Source organism: Manis javanica, chromosome 12 (genome assembly GCF_040802235.1).
Source record: "Manis javanica isolate MJ-LG chromosome 12, MJ_LKY, whole genome shotgun sequence".
Lineage (NCBI taxonomy): Eukaryota > Metazoa > Chordata > Mammalia > Pholidota > Manidae > Manis > Manis javanica.
The window spans coordinates 82,582,369-82,605,657 of NC_133167.1; positions in this window are offsets into that span (position 1 = coordinate 82,582,369).

The following is a 23,289-nucleotide window of genomic DNA, read 5'->3' on the forward strand; positions in this document are numbered from 1 at the left end:
ACCATGCATGTCCTGGGACCTGGTAATCAGTAACTTGTTTTCTGTCACTATACTTACTTTCGGCTTCTCTAGAATTTTTATATTAGTCTTTTGTAGCCAACTTCTTTTACTTCTCATGATGCTTTTGAGATTCATCCGTGTTGCATGTATTAGTAGTTTATTCCTTTTTATTACAGACTGGTATTCTATTATATGGAGACATCTCAATTTGGTTTATATTCACAACTTAATGAACATTTCCAGTTTGGGAATATGGTGAATAAAGCCCTAGTGGAGAATCACGGGCAGGTCTTGTATGGACATATGTTTTTCCTTTGCTCTTGAGTAAATACCTGGGAATGGAATGGCTAGAATACATAGCAGGTATATGTTTAGTTTTTACAGAAACTGCTGCAGTATTTTTCAAAGTGGTCATGCCATTTTGCATTACCACCAACAGGGTATGGAAGTTCCAAGTCCTCCACATTTCACAACAGTTGGTATAGTCAGTCTTTTTAGTTATAGCCATGCATAGTAATTCTGATTTGCATTTCCCTATGCAATGACTAATGATACCCTATACCTTTTCATGTGTTTACTTGATATCCATACAGCTTATTTGGAGTTTTCATTCAAATATTTTGCCAATTTTTAATTGCATTGTGTTTTCTTAATACTGAATTTTGGGAATTCAATTATATGCATGTTAGGCCACTGGGGGTTGTCCCACAGCTCACTGCTACCTTTTCATTTGAAAAATTTATTTTCTTTGTGCCTTTGATTTTGGATAATTTCTACTGTAATGTATTTAAGTTCACTAATCTTTTCTTCTGCAATGTCTAATTTCTAATATATCCCATCTACTGTTTATTTCATATTAGATACTTCATTTTCATCTAGAAGATTAATTTGTATTATTTTTTCTATCTTTTGTGTCTCTACTTGGCTTTTTGTATGTGTCAAAAACAGCTATAATGCCATTTTCAAAAGTTCTTGTCTGCTAATTCTAATATCTGGGCCAGTTCTGGGTTGCCTTGGAATGAGATTTTTATCATCATAATTCATATTTTCTTCTTTCTTTGCCTAGCTGATTATCTTTGCTTGGATGTTAGACATTGTGATTTTATATTGTTGTGTGCTGGATACTCTTGAGCTTTGTTGTGAGATGCAGTTAAATTCCTTGGAAACAGTCTGATCTTTTTGTATCCTGCTTTTAAGATTTGTAATGCAGGACCAGCATAGCACTTCACCGAGGGCTATTTATTTCACCCCAGTGAGGCAAAATCCCGTGAACTCTATGCTCCATGAATTAGGAGTTTTCAAGTCTGGCTGGTGGTGATGACACTGTTCCCAGCATTGTGTACATCCTGGGCCCCATTTCCTCTAATGCTTTTGGACGGCTCTTTCTCTGAGCTCAGGTAGTGTCCTCCTATGCAAGTGCTGATCAGTACAAGGAGGACCCTCTGCAGGCCTCCAGGCTTCACTCTCTGTTCACACTTTCTTCTCTAGTACTCCCCTGCAAACTCTAGCCGCCTTAATATCCCTGCATCCTCAGCTCCATCTCCACCAGGCTCTGCTTGGGTTCCTCCTCTCTCTTCTGTGCCGTGGAAATTCTCTCAAGGAAATAAATATACCTGGAACAATCATATGGATTATCTAGTTTGTTTTTGTCTCTCTGGGATCACTGTCCTTCACTGTCTGATGTCCAGCATCTGGAAAAACTGTTGTTACATATATTTTGTCTGTATTTTGTTGTTGTTGTTTCAAATTGGAGGTTGGAAGATAAGTATGATCCCTTCTTGACTATAAGTAGATGCAATTCACTTACATTTTTAATTTTTTTGTTTTCTTAATTGAGATGTTATTATTGACATAAAACATATTAGTGTTAGGTATACAGCATAATGATTTAATATTTGTATATATTGTGTTCTATTTAAATTTTTTGATATCACTTCTCAGTCTTTGGCTTTAGTTTAGATATATGTTTATTTTCTCTCTTACTGGAAGTGGGATATTCTATTTTGCCCACTTTTTTTTTTTGAGAGGGCATCTCTCATATTTATTGATCAAATGGTTGTTAACAACAATAAAATTCTGTATAGGGGACTCAATGCACAATCATTAATCAACCCCAAGCCTAGTTCTCAACAGTCTCCAATCTTCTGAAGCATAATGAACAAGTTCTTACATGGTGAACAAATTCTTACATAGTAAATAAGTTCTTACATGGTGAACAGTGCAAGGGCAGTCATCACAGAAACTTTCGGTTTTGATCACACATTATGAACTATAAACAATCAGGTTAAATATGAATTTTGGTTTGATTTTTATACTTGATTTATATGTGAATCCCACATTTCTCCCTTATTATTATTGTTATTATTATTTTTTTTTTTTTTAATAAAATGCTGAAGTGGTAGGTAGATGCAAGATAAAGGTAGAAAACATAGTTTAGTGCTGTAAGAGGTATTTTGCCCACTTTTTATTGAATGTGAGTGAATGAATAAATAAAAGAAGGGTATGATCTAAAGGAGGTGATGACAGTGAACATGCAAATCTTGAAACTTTCTATAATCAACTATTATCTTGATTTATAATTGCTCCATGTTAATCATCAGTAGCTCTTTTCTCAAGATCTTGAAGAGTTTTTTTTACCAATAATTGTCCACTGTTTCTAGTGGTACAGGAAGGGTCCTTCCTCCTCGGTGTGCAGAAAAGAAAATATTATTATCAGCTACACTTATTTTCTGATTGCTATTAAATGTCTATGAACCCTTTAGAGTTTGCTGAAAATTTTGTTTACTGAATTTTGTGGGATTTTTAGATAGACCCTTCCATTTGGCACATCGGATTGTAATGTTGGTCAAGGTGAAGTGTGAAGGCTTTACAAAGTCCACAAAAGCAGCCTCTACAGCAGCTTCTCTTGGCAAAGAACAGGCCAGAACGAAACCAACAGGTCTTTTTAGCTTCACTGCTCTGCCTGAGAGGCCGAGATGATAGCATCCTTTCTGTAAATGTTTTGAAAGAATGCCTCAATTCAGATTGTTGGTGGGATATAGTAGTGTGACATAAATGCATGTAACAAATTGGTTCTAGTTTCTTGACCATACTTTAAAAACATTTTTTGGGTTCATATTTCTCTGTATTTGTGAAATTCAGGTGTTTAGAAATTGATATCCATCCTGTGAAATGAGGCATAATATTTTCTAAAGCAAGGTTTGGGATTACTAAGAAATTTCTGGTACTGTTTTGCAATGGGCTTGATTAAAGAAAGTTTTTGAAAAAAAATAAGAAAGGAATATCACCTTGGAAATGATACAGATGTGCCACACACTTAACACCTTTTCTCCTAAAAACTGAAGGTGATTCCCTAGATATAATCAGATTAAATGTCACTACTGCTATGGAAGAAAGATTAGTGAAGGAATCACAGGCATTTTCCTCCCGGAGAAAAGGAGGGACAGCTAATATTTATTGCTCAAATCTCTTAGGAAAATCATTTATTTTCCTCAAGAAAAAATTCTCAAGACAACAGGGGAGGGAAATGTTATTAGTGTGAAATTCAATGGTATTAGGAAAACAAGGGCTTATTGCCAGTAAGTAATGAAGTCAGGGTTTGAATCCAGATCCATCTTTTCCCAAATCCTGTGCATTTTTCCTCCAGAAGGAAGATTTTTTCCACTATAGAAAAATGTATGTGTGTGAATATGGAAAGTTATTCCACATTCTCAAACATAAAGAAAGATCTCCCACCTAACCTGCATTTGTTTTTGAAAGGAAAGAAAATACATTTTAACGTGAGTGTGAGCCCCTACTTTATACTCTCCACTGTTGTACTTGCAAACGTTGATGAGGGATGGAGGCCTCAGGAAGAATTTGACCTTTGACAATTTAGAGAAAACCACATTTAAAGAATGTGAGGTCTTTCTTTGGTTGTCACTGGAAGTGGAAAAAGGAGAGCAAGGTTCTATTGAGAGGAGGGTTCTTCATGGAACGGAAGCAAAGTCTAAGGATGGGTTTGTTAGGAAGAGATTTTCTGGGGTCAGGCCTGGAGGAAAATTTTTTTGGCACAGTGAAGTCTGCCATAAAATTCAGAGTTGTCTCCTATGTTATAATTCATTCTTTTTTATCATTCCATCTGCTGCTAATCTTTGTGCACATAATATCCTTGCGTTGGTTTCAGTTCAGATAATGAGGGAGGAGATTATGTCCAAGGTGGGACAAAAATAGTGAGGAAAACTCATGGCAGCTCAGAAGGCTAGACAGTGAGAGGCAACCACAAGCTAAGCAGGGGCAGTAATTTAAAGGGAGAGGAGGGGAGATTGTACTTCTCCAGATTCCCATTCTGCTCTGCTCTGCTCTGCTCTCAGCAATATTAGGACCCTGGACTTACCACAGTGGGTGGCATGGGGACTAGAACCTATAGAATTAGGGATTCTAGAAGGAGGCTGGAAGACTTAGGGGCATGTGATTTGAATGACTTTCATACTCTGTTGGTTTTTTGTTTCACCATTTGGGGTAGTTAGAAGATGCCTCACAAAAATGTTACCTGCAGAATCTCTGAAGTGACAGCATTACCTTGTCAAGTTGACAGTTGGTCCCCTTATGAGAAATAGAAATTGTTGGATTGCTTTCCTTATTTCTTCCTTTCTTTCTTGTTTTATACCTTTTTTATTTCATATTTGAGGGGGTCACGTGTGCAGATGGTAGAATTCTTTATACATAGCAAGTGGCCTTCTTAGAAGGTGTTAAAATTCATATTGGGCATGTTGTGGGTTTTCGAAACAATCTCATTGATATAGGAAGACTGAGATATTGAGTGGAAGGAGAATAACTCACTGTAGCAGAACACGGATACAGCCACAACAGCATAAGGTAAGTGACCTGTGGTATTTGTTAGATTCTAGAAGCCATCGCCATGGCCTCCATGTAATCTTGTGTTTGTCTTTCTGTTAAAGTTATTGATGGAAAATCAACATAAAAAGAATAGAGAAAATTTCCATTGTACTCTAAGTTAATATTAAGTAATAAAACCCCATTTTAAGAAATGTAATTTAAAATGTCTGCTTTTTAAATGTAATGCTTTAGTTATCTATTTCTTTGAACCTCCCTAAATTAAGTCTTGGTATCAAAAATTCTTAGCTAGATAATTTTCTTTCTATTTGCATGGTAGGATTGTCTCCTCTTCCCAAGAGCAAACTTGTCTTAGTCATTATTTTTTCCTTAATGAAGTTTCCTCTAAGAACTGCCTCTGGGACGCTCAATTTAAGCAACCTTTCCTCAGTGCCTGCAATTGAAGTGCACAATACTTTATATTGTTTTTCTGGCTTATCTAAGTAAATACTGCAGTTGTTCCCTGGTCCACCCATTCATTAAAAACTGAATTGATAACACGAAACTATTTGACTATTTAAAGCACTATTTATCTTCTAACATAAATCAAAGACTAATAAATCTCAGCACAACCCCCACTAAGAGAGAGAGACATGCCATGGTCAAGAGCATGGACTTTTAAATGAGATGCCTGGGTTTAGGTCTAGTTCTACCACTTACTAGCTGTGTGAAACTGAGCAGCTTCATTAATTTTTCTGTATATGGTTACCTGATTAGGAAAATGGCAATTAAAGAGCATGTCCCTTATCTAATTGTTATGAGGATTAAATGAGCTGATACATGTAAAGCAACTAGAAAAGTGCCTGGGATACAGTTATTATTTTAGGTGGGCAAATAACGTTTAAAACCAATTCAAGCAAAATTTTTGCCTTAGTATTTAATGTTTTTAACACTAAAAAGGATACTAAGAGAGCAATTTAGTTTAATAGTTAACAGCAAAATACCATGCTAAAGTTCTCTCTATTTAATGCAGTGGTGTGTAGATTTAAATCATCCTTGATGTTATCTGCATATCTCAATTGTTATAGGAAGTTGTTTAATTAAACCATTTTTCCTCAGGCTGCACTGCAAGACATGAATAATAAAATACTGAAAGTACAAATGCACATGCACCATTATAGCATCTATTTTGCTATTTTTATTTTACTAATACTACACATATTTTTTAAAACACAGTGATAATCACATAAAATATCTTTATGCTTACTGTCAATCTTACGTATTTTTCTCTCCAGTTAAATTAATCTTAAAGTAAGGCAAACCAATAGGACATTTTTACCTACCGATGTCCTTAGCACATTTTTTTATACCTTCTTCATTCTGGTGAGTTTCTTCCCATTTTGGGGGGGGTATATGTGTGGGGGCTCAAATCTCTGAAAAATATTCAGATTTTTTTTGCAATTTTTAATTTCCAAAATAGCCTGGCATTTTTCTACTCCTTTTAGCACCCTCTTTGATGTATCTGTGAGGTAAAAGTGGGGAGAAGAGTTACTTCACAAACCCGGAAACTGATCTGCGGGACCTTAAATACCACGCTAAGCCCCTAGCATGAGGGTTGACCAGCAGTGGAGAGCAGATTCTGGGTAAGGTCCCATCGATTCATACAGAGCAACCTTGTTCTGGGAGGTGGAGGGGAGACTCTAGGTCATCCCAAGGTCCCCAGCTCCTGATACCCACCAAGAATACCAAGTCTGCTCCTGAGGGTGGGCACGAACTGTGACTTGTTTGGAAGTCATCGAATATGGCAAAGGGGTCTATGGGCTCTGGGCCTGTACTTGCCCTATAGGATTGCAGTGCCTGCCTTGCAAAAATGCTCTGTCTTGTTAACTTGGAAAAGCAAGCTGCTGTGCCGCAAGAAGCCCGCACAGTGAGAAACTTAGGCCCTCAGTCTGGCTCCCTCTAAGCTGCTGGATCCCATTAATAATAGCCTTGTGGGTAAGAAAGTGGATCTTTCCCTATTCAGACTTCAGATGAGACTCTAAGGCTGATGCCTTGGTTGTAGCCTTGTAGAAGACCCAGCTAAGCTGGGCTCAGACTCCTGGCTCACAGAAATGGTGAGCTAATAAATGTGTTTTTTTCAGGTCCTAAGTTTGTGGTAATAGGTGGGTAGGCAATTAATACTGAGTTTGGTACCAGGAGTGGGGCAATGCCGTAACAAATACCTGAAAATACAGCAGTAGCTTTGGAACTGGGCAGTGGGTGGAGGCTGAAGAAATGTTGGGAAGCATGGTATAGAATGCCTGAATTGCCTGCATCAGATCGTTCATAGAAATGTAGACTTAGACGGTGCTGCTAATAAGGGTTCAAAAGTAAGTGAGGAATATATTATAGCAACTGAAGAAAGAGGAATCCTTGTTATGCAATGGCAGAAATCTTAGCAAAACTGTCTTTTGCAATTATGTGGAAGAAAGAAATAGTAAGTGCAAGGTGCAGTGATATGCAGCCAAGGAGATTTTCAAGGGATGTGTTGACTCTACTACCTGGTTTCTTCTTGCTGCTTATAGGACAAGGCAAGAGGAGGGAGCTACTGACTGCAGAACTGCTGAACAAAAAGGAAGCAGGCTGGATGACTCGGGGAATGCTCAGCCTCTTCAGGAGCAAAAGTCCCCAAAGCCCTGTCAGCAGTGCAGAGGTCTAGAGGAAAAGACGAGGGTGTGACAGTACAACCTTTCATCAAAATCTCAGGAAGACCAAAGGACTAGAGTAGTAGTCACTTACATAAAGAGCCTTTCCAAGAGATTAAGGTTGTGCTTCATGGAACCTTTAATCAAGTTGTGGGCCTCCTGGAAGCTCACCTGCATTGTTCCTTTGTCTAATGGAGTGAACTTCAGTGCAATTCACAGAATACCCACAGAATATTTGGGAAGATTATTTTAGCCAAAACAATGCTAACTTGGCCTGAGAGGGCAAAGAGGGTGAAAAAAGAAAGAGGTTGATGGACCCTTAAATTCTACAGGCAGGAAGCAAGCTGTTTAAATATTTAGCTGTAAGTATGCCACTTTTCACACACACACACACACACACACACACACACACAAACACACACAAGATTATTTTTGCTTGATTTGTTCATTTGAAGAAAAAAATGAAGAAGATGGACTGCTTACTTCGTTTTGTATAGGAAGGAATATCACAAATAGAAAAAAACACACTTTTAAACCTCAGGCATATTAGTACCACCTCTAGTCCATTCCTGACATTAAGTGCAACTGTAGGTACTGAACACTTAATATCAACCAACATTATTTACTTACAAGAATATTTGAACCTATGTCAAACCTACTTTTTAAAAATTTATACTTGTGGATCTAATTATTATATACCTTAAGAAAACAAAAATAAGCCATTTTATATAGTTACCTAACATTTCTCAAGTGAAGAAATGTAAAGCTAATTAGTGTATTGATGTACAAATGGAGAATTTAGAGCCAATAAAGTAAGAAATTATGCTCAGGCAAGATCCACTGCTTCTGTTATACTGAACTGCAACTGTCTTAACATTCTCATTGGCCAAGTGAAGAGTTCATCAATTCAATAAGGAGAATCATGACTGTAAATGGGTTTTTAGAAACAAGCATTCCTATGAGTTTTATCAGATTAATAAAGTTCTCTAGGAATTAAGTTCAAAATATCCAGAATGTCTTTCAGTTCATATGCTATGTATATGACTCTTGTCACTTTAATGTTAATTTCCTCACTTGTGGAATTCTAGAACAAAAAGTCACTTAGTGAAGATTGAAAATGTAGTTTACAGAATAAAGAGGAAAAGAAAGTGTACGTATATTTAGCTTGTTATCCTCACAGAATGGAATAGATTAAAAATGGAACATGATTTAAGAAGATTGGCATAAATTAATGAATAGTGGGAGCTTGATATGTCCAAGGGAGGGTGGACAAGGTTGTTGGTACATATTCCTGAATGTTTTAGTTTGGTTATGTGGAGGGCAGCCATGTTGCATGTGGAGCCGCCTTCTCCGTACAATTGTCAAAGAGAGACTGATGAGCTACAGATGCCACGGGGTGCAACTCGGTGTGGTATTTCTTGTGTTTTAAACTTCAGGTAGGAAAGGCAGGGCTATTCACAGAGCAAAAGCTATGGTCATGGTTCTTTACAATACCAAACTTTCAAAAACCTTATCTGATTTTTTTTGATGTCCAGATGTTATATACACATTTTTCAATCGTAGGAAGCTTAAAAAAAATTACACATACACATAATAGATTACATGACTATCTAAACAAGGACACACAATTTGGGGAGTTTATAAATCAGCTTCGGCATGGAAAGAAAAATTAACTGACAAAACTGGGTAGCTAATGCTTTTTGAGTAATTACCATCTGCTAAGCACCAGTCTAATTACTTTAGAAGTATTAATACATTTAATTTTTATAACAGTCCTGTGAGGTAGGTCTTATTATAATAATCTAAATTTATTAGATGATAAATCTGTGACAAGGGAGTTCAGTGAATGACCCAAAGCCATGTGGCGAGGAAGTGGTGAAGTCAACATTTGAATTTCATTATGAACCAATATGCCCTTACCATTCTCTTTAATAATTAACTCTCATAGGAAGTAAAATATACCTATCTGATTGTTGCTATATTCTCTAAATTATATAGTGCAATAAAGTCTTTAGATTTGCCCTTTTGAAAATTTATGATAGGATCACGTCTGATCCTCATTACATATGAGGAATTATTAGTCCCTTTTTTTTTGATGAAGAAAATGACTTGTCAGAAGTCATTTATTCCAAAATATAGGACTTTCAACGCCCAATTTGATGCCTTTCATGCAACACCACATTTCTATGCCAAAGTAATACAAATGAAATTTTGTAATTTTAAGAAAATTAGATATGTCATATTATATTAGGCCTATGGCTGATCTATAAGAAGTCCTTTATGTTTTGAAAGAAATCCGGACAGTGATATATTTATTTTTCAGAGTTTATTTCCTTTTCAAGTTTCTAATTCTGACTACAATATGCAATATTTTGTTTCCTGGTAAAAGAATTACAGCCGTCGGACTGTAGGTGGGTAAGGCTTGTGGCGGAAGCCAGAGTGGGGGGAGTTGCTAAACATGGCAACATTCGCTGTCATTAAATTCATGCTCTTCTCAAAGCTGACTTGAGTAAAGAGTTTTTGAGGTCCCAAAAAGGACTCTGCCCACACAGGGAGCAAAAGGCCCGCAAGTATTTCCATCTGATTTTAGCTTGATCTCAGTTATTGGATGCTTTTTCTCTTTTTTCCTTAATTTTTTTTCTTTCCCTTAATTCCATGCCAGCTTACTTTACCAAGATTTTCTTTCCCAGAGGCCACTGTTACTATGTTCTCTCTTTCTTCCTCTGTTTTACCACCTGGGTGGCTTAGACCATTTTGTATAGGACAGTGGTTCTCCCTTTGAGCATCAACATCAGCTTGTTACAAATAAAAATTTGGGACCCACGAAATCCACTTAATCAGAAAGTGGGGATTGGGCCCTGCACTCTGTGTTTGACACACCTTCCAGGGAATTCTCATACATGCTCGAATTTGAGACCCATGGGTGCAGTAGTTGAAAGGATTCCAGGATCAGCTGCCAAATTTTTACTCTATTGATTAGTCGCTATGCTTCTGCCACCTACTTACCTAAATGATCCCTGGGAAGTTACTTTCTTCTCTAAGCTTTAATTGTCTAGTCTGCAAACCTGTGGAATAAAATGGGAATTACTTCTGTAGGAAGTTGTGGAGTGAAACGCAGTAACACAGAATACATACAAAGTGCCTTATGTGGTGTCTGGCCCGTGGAAAGCATCCCTGAGTGGGGGCTGGCTTGGTGGGTACCGGCTCTGACCCTTGTCATCACTGGGGCTGTGCTACATCACCTTCCATTGCTTATCCCTGGCAGCTTGACATTTCACTGCTCATTTCTAATCCTGGACGTTTGCTCCATTCTCTGTACTAGGACAATGAAACTCGTTTCCACACTCTTATCCCTAGATGAATCATATTTGAAATTTTGCTTATGCCTTTTTTTTGTTTTCTGCCACCAACCCAGTTTCCTATTTGGAGCAGAATGTCTCTTTTGATACTAATTTAACATTTAAACCCTTTGTTTTAGAACACTGCCCAAGACATGTTGAAAATCTAAGTAAACATGATTTCCTACTTTATTCGCCATTTGAAAAAATTTCAGGTGTTTTTATCTATACCTATAGATATAGAATCTACCTATAGGTATGGCATCTATCAGTATAGACGTAGATTCTCTATCTATAGTTATGGATTTTCTTCTATTATTCTTACTCAATGTCATCATTGGTCAGAGTTTCCATCAATTTGACCTGTACTTCAAGCAAATCTGTGCTGAATTTCAGTTCACTGGATCTTGTCAGAGCCTTTATTGGGGCTAGTTTCTGAGCTATTTGTGACTCTTACCTAATTTGCCTACAAATTCGTAGTTGTGTTCAAGATAATCTGGAGCTCTGGTTGGTTACCCATCCGTCCTGATGACTTATTTTACTTTCATTTGTCAGTGGGCCTAGGACGTCCCTTGCATGTATCTTTCTTGGATTTAGCATATTTGGACTGCTTAGTTCAGAAGTGATTTTTGTGTCCAAATATCCTCTTTAGGAATATATATCAGAATTTTGATTTATTCTCTTTCATATCTTTTATTCATCCATGCACTCACGTTTGTAAGTCCAACTGATTGTTTGACTGGCTTTCTTTCAATAATAAATTAAAAGGAAAAAAAAAAGCAACCAACAACCAGAAACATCTTTTTAACCTTTTTTAAAAAAAGCATTCCTTAAACTCTTGAAGGTATTTTATATGAATTTCATCTGACCTGCCTCCCTCTAGGGCAGCATTTGGCTAACAGAGCTTTTGTTTGTCCCCACAAGAAAGGTTCCATGGTCAGGCTGGCATGGAAATGGATACACACATGTGTATACTTAGGCTGTGCCCCCACACCCTGACCCTGGAGTGGTTTGCAGTGGCATTTAAAAAGACTCTGAGATGTCCCGTGTATAGAAACCAGATGAACTCTGACCTATTTGCTCCGCCCGACCCCCCATCACATAAGCACCAATTAACATCCCATGAACTCATGTTCCGCTGAACACCTTGGTGACGTTGGAATTTAGGAGTTCCCTTATCTTACCCTCTTTTGGCCAACCTTGTTTTTAGATGTTCTCCTTGCTTCTACCTCACCTATTTCTTTTTAGTTGGGTCTTCTTTCTTCTGCATGCTTAACATTAATTAGAACATTCTGAGCTCATATTTAGCTTGAACTTCCTGTAACACGTATTTGAAACTATGCCCTTTTTTTTCCTGTAACATGGTCATTGTGTGATTGCCTTTTTGTTTTCGTGTTTCTTTAGAGTTAGTCCTGGATTGGGAAGAAAACCGAGAAGGGATGAGTTAGGTCTTAGAGTTAGGAATATCTTTTATGAGTTCTGAATCTTTTTCCATGTATCCTTTTCCCATATGCACTTCTTTGACAGGTTTGTGTGACCAAGTTGAACTTTCTAATGACATTTACTTTGAACAGAAGCACAATTTTGTTAATTATCTTTCTATGTTCTATATGGAAATAGTTATTTTAACACTTTTTAACAAGAATATTACTTTCATAATAGTGGTGGTTAGAATGATTTTCCCTGTTTTTGTTATTTACCTAATAGTTCATGTGAGATTTTAAAGGCTCATTACCTGTGGCAGGGACTAGATAACCAAAATAATATATTAACATTTATATTTCCCAATGAACCTACTTAGACATTAACTTTTCCTTTTTAAAATTTGTACCAGAACTTTATATTGCCTCACCATACTGACTTCTTACTATCTTTTGTACTTGTTCGTTCTTCTGCTTGTAGGCTCTTGTCAAATGTCATATTCTCAGTGAGACTCACTCTTTGTAGTAGATTTAAAATTGCAGTCTCCTTCCCCAAGACCACTTACTCCCCTTCTGTGCTTCGTTTGTGTCTTTTGTACCGATCAATAGGTAACATACTACTAAGTATTTACTCATTGTATTTGCTCTCCCAGATAGAAGGGAAACTCCCTGAGGGCAACTGTTTCATGTTTGTTACAGTTTTATCTCCACAGTGTGGCACATTAGAAATGCTTAATAGATTTTTGATGAAATAAATATTATCTCAGTAGATGTAGAGAATGTATTCCATAAAGTTCTATCTATTCAGGATACAAAATCAACACACTCTGATTAGAAAGTATACACATTCAGCAAACATGATATTTAATAGTGAAACATTGAAAGCATTCCTCCTAAATATTGGGAACAAGCTAGGACGCCCTTAGTCAACAAGGCAAGACTATATTTCTATGCCTCGTTACACAGGGAATTCGACTAAAATACAGGATGAAAAAGTAAGAATTCTTAGCTTTGGAGAGGAAGAAACAAAGCTATTACTAGTCATTGAGAATATTTTGTCCATGTAGAATAACCAAAAGAATCTACAGATAAAGTATTAGAATGAATAACAAAGGTTAGTAAGTATGTTGCAAACAAAATCAATATAAAAATCAATTGCATTTCTTTACTCTGCTATAACTGTCTAGGAAAAGGCAATGAAATGCCATTTATAGTATTATAAATATAAAATATGAATAACTAACAAAAATGGGCCACACCTATATGGAGAAAGTCATAAAACAAAGGTGCAAATAAATAAATAAATAAATGAGGAATAAATCAAATTTGCGAGCAGAAAATTTCAATCTGATTCTCTCCAAATCATTTTAGAAATTTTACAAAACTAAAATCAAAATCCCTCCACTTCTGTCCCCACTGGAACGTGCAAAGCTGGTTTTTAATTGCAAATAGGAGAGTGTATGGGGAGTCTTGAACAACCAGATATTAAAAGTTACTATTATAGAATTATAACAAGATAGCATGATACTGAGCAGAAATAGAAAAATGGGTGATTGAAGAAGAATAGAGAACTCAGGAGCACACCCATACATTTATGGAAACTTTAAAAAGACCTGTTCCTGAGATAAGTGGAAAAAAGAAAGAATTGTTAATAAATGGTACTATGACAATTGTTTCTGTGGGGAGAAAAGGATACCATCTCATATCATGGATAAAAAAGTCAATTCATGTTGAGTTGGGCAAAACTAAAATTGTTAAGAAAAATATATAGGAAGATACTGTTTGTGACATACAGGTAAAGAAAAAATTTTAAAACAAAATGCAATAAGCATAAAGCCATAGGGGGAAAGAGTTAATTTTGCTTGATAAACATATTATTCATCAAAGGACTCAAGTGAAAAAGAGTACCACCACCTGGGAGGGGATGTATTTGTAACATACATTACTGAAAAAACATAAGTATTCAGAATAAATAAGAAGTTCATGTTAAAAAGACCAACAATCCTCAACACAATGGGCGAAAGACCTGAGCCAGCGCCTCACAGAAGTGAGAACATAAATGGTCAGGAAACATGAGAAGATGCACAGCTTCATTAGTAATCAAGAAAACTTAAATTTAGACTGCTATGACATACAATTTCTCAGTCAGCATATTGGAAAAACCAATGTCGGCAAAGACAAAAGCTGCAGAGACCAGAATCTCATAGATTTCTGGAGGGAAAGTAACTTGTTGAAACCAGTTTGGAAAACAGTGTGGCCTTATCTTGTCATGACTCATTCTTTGGTTCACCAGTTTCATTCCTACGTACATGCTCTGAAGAAACTTGGGTCACCAGATGACCATAATATTCACAGAATAATTGTTTAAAAAATTTCCAATAGACTTTATTGATCATTAACCTTTTATTTGTTTCAGCTTTATTTAGGTGTAACTGATAAATAGAACTAAGAAGTTTAAAATGTACATGGTGGTGACTATATATAAATTGTGAAAGGATTCCTCCCATCTAGCTAATTAACACAGCCATTGAAGTGGTTCAAAATGATGGTGCAGGAAGATCCTGAACTTACCTCCTCCCATGGACACAGCAAATCTATAGCTTATGAAAGAATTTCCTCTGTAAAAGTCATAAAGCTACACAAACAGCACCTCCACGAAAAAGGATAAAAAGGTTGCATCGAGAGGGTAGGAGAGGCAGAGACACACTCTAGCCAACAATCCTACCCAGCAGCACACAATTGGGAAGAACCTCAAAAATTTGGAACTCTTCTCTGAAAAGTGAGGGGTTTGTGCCCCACATCGGGTACCAACCATTGGATTCTGACCAGAGAAATGAACCCCCAAAATGTAAAACTGGCAGGGATTACCTTCAAGAGAACTGTAGAACTGTGGAAAATCAAGAACATGCCCTTAAAGGGCTTGTCTGCAGTTTGACTTACCCTGGGACCCAGTGCGAACACAGCAGTTTGAAAAGCACCTAGACCATGTGGAAACAGACACACTCACTTATCTTAAAGTGGCGGCTGGAGAGGCAGAGACCTGCTGGGACTTTCTCCAGGGGTGGGAGCACAGTCAGGTGCCATATCTGCAATCTCACCCTACCTTACTAATACTGGTGCTGGTTGGCACCACTGTGGCGATCGCCCTCTAACCTGCAAGTGTCTGCAAGCATTCTCTGCTCTGGCCCTTCCATAGCCATGCCTCAGCTACTGGGTGAGCATGCCACCCCACATCCCCAGTGCTGCAGCCACACCAAGTCAGCAGGGTGGGTGCCCGACCCCACCCAAACCACCACCAGTGTCTGCCCTCCCTGTGCTACAGCTGTAGTCCTGCCACAGCTGGCAGGCGTGTGCAGCCCACATAGGGGACACCTTTGGAGCACCGGGCTCTGATGGCAGGGGGATTGTGCTTCTGGGCCCCATGGTTCATATCCTACTCAGCACCACTCCTTCAAGATGGGAGTAGTAGCGGTTTTGCCTAATGCACAGAAACAAAGAGAATCAGGCAAAATGAGGATGTAGAGGAAAGTGTTCTAAACAAAAGAATAAGACAAAACCTAAAAAGGAGACTTTAGTGAAATGGAGATAAGTAATCTACCTGACAAAGAGTTCAAAGTAATGGTCATAAAGATGCTCCTGGAGGAAGGAAGTTCCCTGAACTAGGAAGAAGAATGGACAAATACAGTGAGAAACTCCACAGAAAGATGGACAATAGATGACAGTTTCAAACAGATGTCATAGAACTGCAGAATATAATAACTGATCTGAAAAGTATGGTAGAGGGGTTTCAGTAGATTGGATGAAACATAAGAATGGATCAGTAAGCTGGAAGACAGAGCAATGGAATTCACACAGAGAAGCAGAAAGTAAAAGGAAAGTGAAGATACCAAGGGACTAATAGGACAACATCAAGCGGAATAATATCCACATCACAGGAGGCCCAGAAGGAGAGGAAAGAGAAAGGGGCGGAAAGTTTATTTGAAGGAAGGAATAATGTCTGAATACTTCCCTAGTCTGTGGGAAGAAACAGACATCCAGGCCCAGGAAACACAGAGAATTCCAAAGAAGAGGAACTCAAAGACATCTATACCAAGAAACATTATAATTAAGATGTCAAAACTTAAAGAGAGGATCTTCAAAGCAGTGAGAGAAAAACAGCTTATTATGTACAAGGGAACCCCATACATGCAGATTTTTCAGCAGAAATCTTGTAGGCCACATGGGAATGGCATGCCATATTCAAAGTACTGACAGGATAAAACTTCCAACCAAGATCTTTGAGAAAATAAACAAAATAGATAAGCCTCTAGCCCAACTTATTAAAAGAAAAAGAGAGTCAACACAAATCAACATAATCAGAAATGAGAATGGAAAAATCACGACAGACTCCACAGAAATACAAAGAATTATTAAAGACTACTATGAAAACCTATATGCCAACAAGCTGGAAAACCTAGAAGAAATGGACAACTTCCTAGAAAAATACAACCTCCCAAGACTGACCAAGGAAGAAACACAAAAGTTAAACAAACCAATTACAAGCAAAGAAATTGAAATAGTAATCAAAAAACTACCCAAGAACAAAACCCCGGGGCCGGACGGATTTACCTCGGAATTTTATCAGACACACAGAGAAGACATAATACCCATTCTCCTTAAAGTGTTCCACAAAATAGAAGAAGAGGGAATACTCCCAAACTCATTCTATGAGGCCAACATCACCCTAATACCAAAACCAGGCAAAGACCCCACCAAAAAAGAAAATTACAGACCAATATCCCTGATGAATGTAGATGCAAAAATACTCAATAAAATATTAGCAAACAGAATTCAACAGTATATCAAAAGGATCATACACCATGACCAAGTGGGTTTCATCCCAGGGATGCAAGGATGGTACAACATTCGAAAATCCACAACATCATCCACCACATCAACAAAAAGAAAGACAAAAACCACATGATCATCTCCATAGATGCTGAAAAAGCATTTGACAAAATTCAACATCCATTCATGATAAAAACTCTCAGCAAAATGGGAATAGAGGGCAAGTACCTCAACATAATAAAGGCCATATATGATAAACCCACAGCCAGCATTATACTGAACAGCGAGAAGCTGAAAGCATTTCCACTGAGATCGGGAACCAGACAGGGATGCCCACTCTCCCCACTGTTATTTAACATAGTACTGGAGGTCCTAGCCACGGCAATCAGACAAAACAAAGAAATACAAGGAATCCAGATTGGTAAAGAAGAAGTTAAACTGTCACTATTTGCATATGATATGATACTGTACATAAAAAACCCTAAAGACTCCACTCCAAAACTACTAGAACTGATATCGGAATACAGCAAAGTTGCAGGATACAAAATTAACACACAGAAATCTGTAGCTTTCCTATACACTAACAACGAATCAATAGAAAGAGAAATCAGGAAAACAATTCCATTCACCATTGCATCAAAAAGAATAAAATACCTAGGAATAAACCTAACCAAAGAAGTGAAAGACTTATACTCTGAAAACTACAAGTCACTCTTAAGAGAAATTAAAGGGGACACTAATAAATGGAAACTCATCCCATGCTCATGGCTAGGAAGAATTAATATCGTCAAAATGGCCATCCTGCCCAAAGCAATATACAGATTTGATGCAATCCCTCTCAAATTACCAGCAACATTCTTCAATGAATTGGAACAAATAATTCAAAAATTCATATGGAAACACCAAAGACCCCAAATAGCCAAAGCAATCCTGAAAAAGAAGAATAAAGTAGGGGGGATCTCACTCCCCAACTTCAAGCTCTACTACAAAGCCATAGTAATCAAGACAATTTGGTACTGGCACAAGAACAGAGCCACAGACCAGTGGAACAGATTAGAGACCCCAGAAATTAACCCAAACATATATGGTCAATTAATATTTGATAAAGGAGCCATGGACATACAATGGCAAAATGACAGTCTCTTCAACAGATGGTGCTGGCAAAACTGGACAGCTACATGTAGGAGAATGAAACTGGACCATTGTCTAACCCCATATACAAAGGTAAACTCAAAATGGATCAAAGACCTGAATGTAAGTCATGAAACCATTAAACTCTTGGAAAAAAACATAGGCAAAAACCTCTTAGACATAAACATGAGTGATCTCTTCTTGAACATATCTCCCTGGGCAAGGAAAACAACAGCAAAAATGAGCAAGTGGGACTACATTAAGCTGAAAAGCTTCTGTACAGTGAAAGATACCATCAATAGAACAAAAAGAAACCCTACAGTATGGGAGAATATATTTGAAAATGACACATCCGATAAATGCTTGACGTCCAGAATATATAAAGAGCTCACACGCCTCAACAAACAAAAATCAAATAACCCAATTAAAAAATGGGCAGAGGAACTGAACAGACAGTTCTCCAAAAAAGAAATACAGATGGCCAAGAGACACATGAAAAGATGCTCCACATCGCTAATTATCAGAGAAATGCAAATTAAAACTACAATGAGGTATCACCTCACACCAGTAAGGATAGCTGCCATCCAAAAGACAAACAACAACAAATGTTGGCGAGGCTGTGGAGAACGGGGAACCCTCCTACACTGCTGGTGGGAATGTAAATTAGTTCAACCATTGTGGAAAGCAGTATGGAGGTGCATCAAAATGCTCAAAACAGACCTACCATTTGACCCAGGAATTCCACTCCTAGGAATTTACCCTAAGAACGCAGCAATCAAGTTTGAGAAAGACAGATGCACTCCTATGTTTATCGCAGCACTATTTACAATAGCCAAGAATTGGAAGCAACCTAAATGTCCATCTGTAGATGAATGGATAAAGAAGATGTGGTACATATACACAATGGAATACTACTCAGCCATAAGAAGTGGAAAAATCCAACCATTTGCAGCAACATGGATGGAGCTGGAGAGTATTATGCTCAGTGAAATAAGCCAAGCGGAGAAAGAGAAATACCAAATGATTTCACTCATCTGAGGAGTATAGGAACAAAGGAAAAACTGAAGGAACAAAACAGCAGCAGAATTACAGAACCCAAAAATGGACTAACAGGTACCAAAGGGAAAGGAACTGGGGAGGATGGGTGGGCAGGGAGGGATAAGGGGGGGGAAGAATAAGGGGGGTATTAAGATTGGCATTCATGGAGGGGAGGGAGAAAGGGGAGGGTGGGCTGCACAACACAGAGAGGACAAGTAATGACTCTACAACATTTTGCTAAGCTGATGGACAGTAACCGTAATGTGGTTGTTAGGGGGGACCTGATATAGGGGAGAGCATAGTAAACATAGTATTCTTCATGTAAGTGTAGATTAAAAATTAAAAATTAAGAAAAAAAAAAAGAAAGAAAGAAAGAAAAGGGGGATTACTCCTTAACAGGATAAAACTATTGGTAAATCAAAGATCAACGCATGCTTTAAATATCCTTAATGTTGATCACTTAAAGGGTGTCAGATGATCAGCTATGGAGGTACTCTTTTCTGATAATATTCCTTTCTCTTAATTTAAAAAAAAAAAAAAAAGCAGTTACTGTGTGCTGACCTCCAATGAGTTCTGCACAGTGGTATAGAGGGCATGTCAAAGTGTGGGCAAAGGGTCTGTTTGTTTCTATGCAGAAGATCAAGGCCTAGCTTGGATACCCAGAAAATGAACTAAGATACGATATGAGGAGGAGCTTCCGGCATCAGCACTCTCTGGAGGACTTGTGCCGGGGGATGATCATCAGAAAGCCTCTACAGGGATCCGGACGATGCTGCGGTTGTGGCTGCATCCAGCCCACCGTCTCCTGGACTTGCGATAGGAATGAGGAGGGAGATGTCTAGGCTGGCATGTGCATACAGTGAGACAACGAATTTGACCGGATCTGTACTGTTGGAACTCAACCAGGAGTTGGGAGGGGTGCAAGTTGTAGCACTCCAAAATCTCATGACTATAGACTATCTATGGTTAAAAGAACATATGGGATGTGAACAGATCCCAGAAATGGGCTGCTTTAATTTGTCTGATGGTTCAAGTACAGTTGGACAATATCCATCATATCATAGACAAATTTTCACAAATGCCTAGGGTGCCTAAATGGTTTTCTTGGCTTCACTGGAGATGGATGGTAATTATAGATTTGCTTTGTTTATGTCACCGTATTCCTATTATGTTAATATGTGTGTGCAAATTAGTTAGTAGTTTAAAACCTATACATACTTAAGGTACTATACAAGAAGATATGTCAAAGAAATAATCAATCCTCCCATGTTTCCTTCATATGCTACATCTATAGCTTTTCTTCTTCCTTCCTAATTACAACCCTTAAATAGAATTCGTGCCTCATATCGAATTTACCGAGTATCATAATTCCTCCAGGTGGTAAAGATACCTCGAGACAAGTGCTGGGCATAGAAGCCACAAGGCATAAATCTGCAAAGAAGTAAAAAAGCTAACCTTTTCAAACAATATGGCTTCTCTCTCACTTACCAACTTTACATTTCCCTGTATGGCCCCGGAAGATGACTGGTTAGCCAGAGACGGGTAAGATTCCTCAAGGGAGGAACAACCTAAGACAGGCACAGTCGCAGGGGGGCCATCAGGTGAGAATTTGGGGATCAACAGAGGTGAGGCTCAGAACCTCACCCCCCCTGCTTTGAGAGAAATCTTCTGCATCCGTGGATGTCTTGCTTCCCTTGTCTAGCCTGGATTAATACTTGGTCCATAGGCACACACCTGATCATCTGATCATCTACATTTGCCTTCTTACAGCACTAAACTATGTTTTCTACCTTTATCTTGCATCTACCTACCACTTCAGCATTTTATTAAAAATAAAAATAATAATAACAATAGGAGAAATGTGGGATCAACATATAAATCAAGTACAAAAATCAAACGAATATTCATATTTGACCTGATTGTTTATAGGTCATATTGCATGATCAAAACCGAAAGTTTCTGGGATGAATGCCCTTGTACTGTTCACCATGTAAGAATTTATTCACTATGTAAGAATTCGTTCACCATGTAAGAACTTGTTCGTTATGCTTCAGAAGATTGGAGACTGACAAGAATTAGGCTTGAGATGGATTAATGATTGTACATTGAGCGTTGACCCCCCTGTACTGAATTTTATTGTTGTTAACAACCATTTGATCAATAAATATGAGAGATGCCCTCTTAAAAAAAAAAAAAAACTTCCAACCAAGAATGTCCTACCCAGCAAGGTTATCCTTCAGAATAAAAGGAGAGAATTTTCCAGTAAGCAGAAAGCTAAAGGAGTTCAATTGTTACCAAACTGGCCTTACAAGAAATGTTGTTTAAGCTGAAAAGAAATGGCACTAATTCATGACAGCAGAACCCGTGAGAGTAAAAATCTCACTGTAAAAAATAAACATGTAATAAAGGTGATATATTTATCACAAGGCTATTATGAAAGTCAAAAGTCGTAAGTAGTAAAATTAATGAAAAGTATAATAATTAAAGGATACATAAAAGATGTAAAATGGGACATCATGTATGCAAAAGAAGGAAAGTAGAGATCACTATTTTGTACCATATACAAAAATAAACGTGAAAAGTATTAATGACCTAAATATAAGACCTGACACTGTAAAACTCCTGGAAGAAAGCATAGGCAGTAAAATCTTGGACATCAGCCTTAGTGATTTCTGTGTTATTTTTGGACATATCTCTCAACCTCAAGAAATAAAAGCAACAGTAAACAAGTGGGACTACATCAAATTAAAAAGCTTCTGCACAATGAAGGAAATTATCAACAAAATGAAAAGACAATACAATGAATGGTAAAAGATACTTACAAATGATACATCTAATAAGGGGTTAATATCTATATGAAGAACTTTCACAGTTCAACACCAAAAAACAAATATTCTGATTAAAAAATAGGCAGAACACCTGAATAGACATTTTTTCCAAAGAAGACATATGTATATGGCCAACACATGGAAAAATGTTCAACATCACTAATCATCAGGTAAATGCAAATCAAAACCACAATGAGATATTACCTTACACCAGTCATAATAGTATCACAAAGACAACTGTTGGCAAGGATGTGGAGAAAAGGGAACCCTCCCACACTGCTGGTCGGAATGTAAAATGGCGTAGCCACTATGGAAAACAGCATGGAGGTTCCTCAAAAAATTAAAAATAGAGATATCATACAACACAGTAATATCTCTTTCAGATATTTACCCAGAGGAAGCAAAACACTAATTCAAAAAGATATATGGACCTCTGTTTATTACAGCATTATTTCTAGTAGCCAAAATGCAGAAGTAACCTAAGTTCTATTGATGGGTGAATAAAGATACACACACATGCAATGGGATATTACTCAGCCACAAAAAGTAATGAAATCTTGCCACTTGTGATAACATGCATGGACCTAGATGATATTATGCCAAGTGAAATAAGTCAGATAAAGACAAAGTACCATATGATTTCACTTATATGTGGAAGCCATAAAACAACAAAAAACAACAAAAATTTGTAAATACAGAGAACAAAGTGGTGGTTGCAATAGGGGAGGGAGGTTAAACAGGTTAAGGGCAAAACAGGTTAAGGGATAAAGAGCTGCGAACTTTCAACTAGAAAATGTTATGGGGATGAAAGAAAATATGACATAAAAACACAAAATGGGGGGAAGTAAAAATGTAGAGTCTTTGAATATGTTTGTATTTAAATCATCAACCTAAAATAGATTTATATACATAGGATGAGATATGTGATTGTCACAGTAACCACAAGCAAAAACTTAAATAAACAAAAGATGATGGAAACTAATTGCAGCCTAACACTGAAAGTCATCATACCACAAGGGAAGAGAGAAAGAAAAGAAAGGCACAGTGAAGAACTACAAAAACCACCAGAAAACAGTTAATGAAATAGCAACAGGTAAGTCCTGTGAATAATTACTTGAAATGTAAATGAACTGATTCTTCAGTCAAAAGACATTGAGTGGCTGAATGGACAAAAAAGGACCCATTATATGTTGCCTACCAGATACTC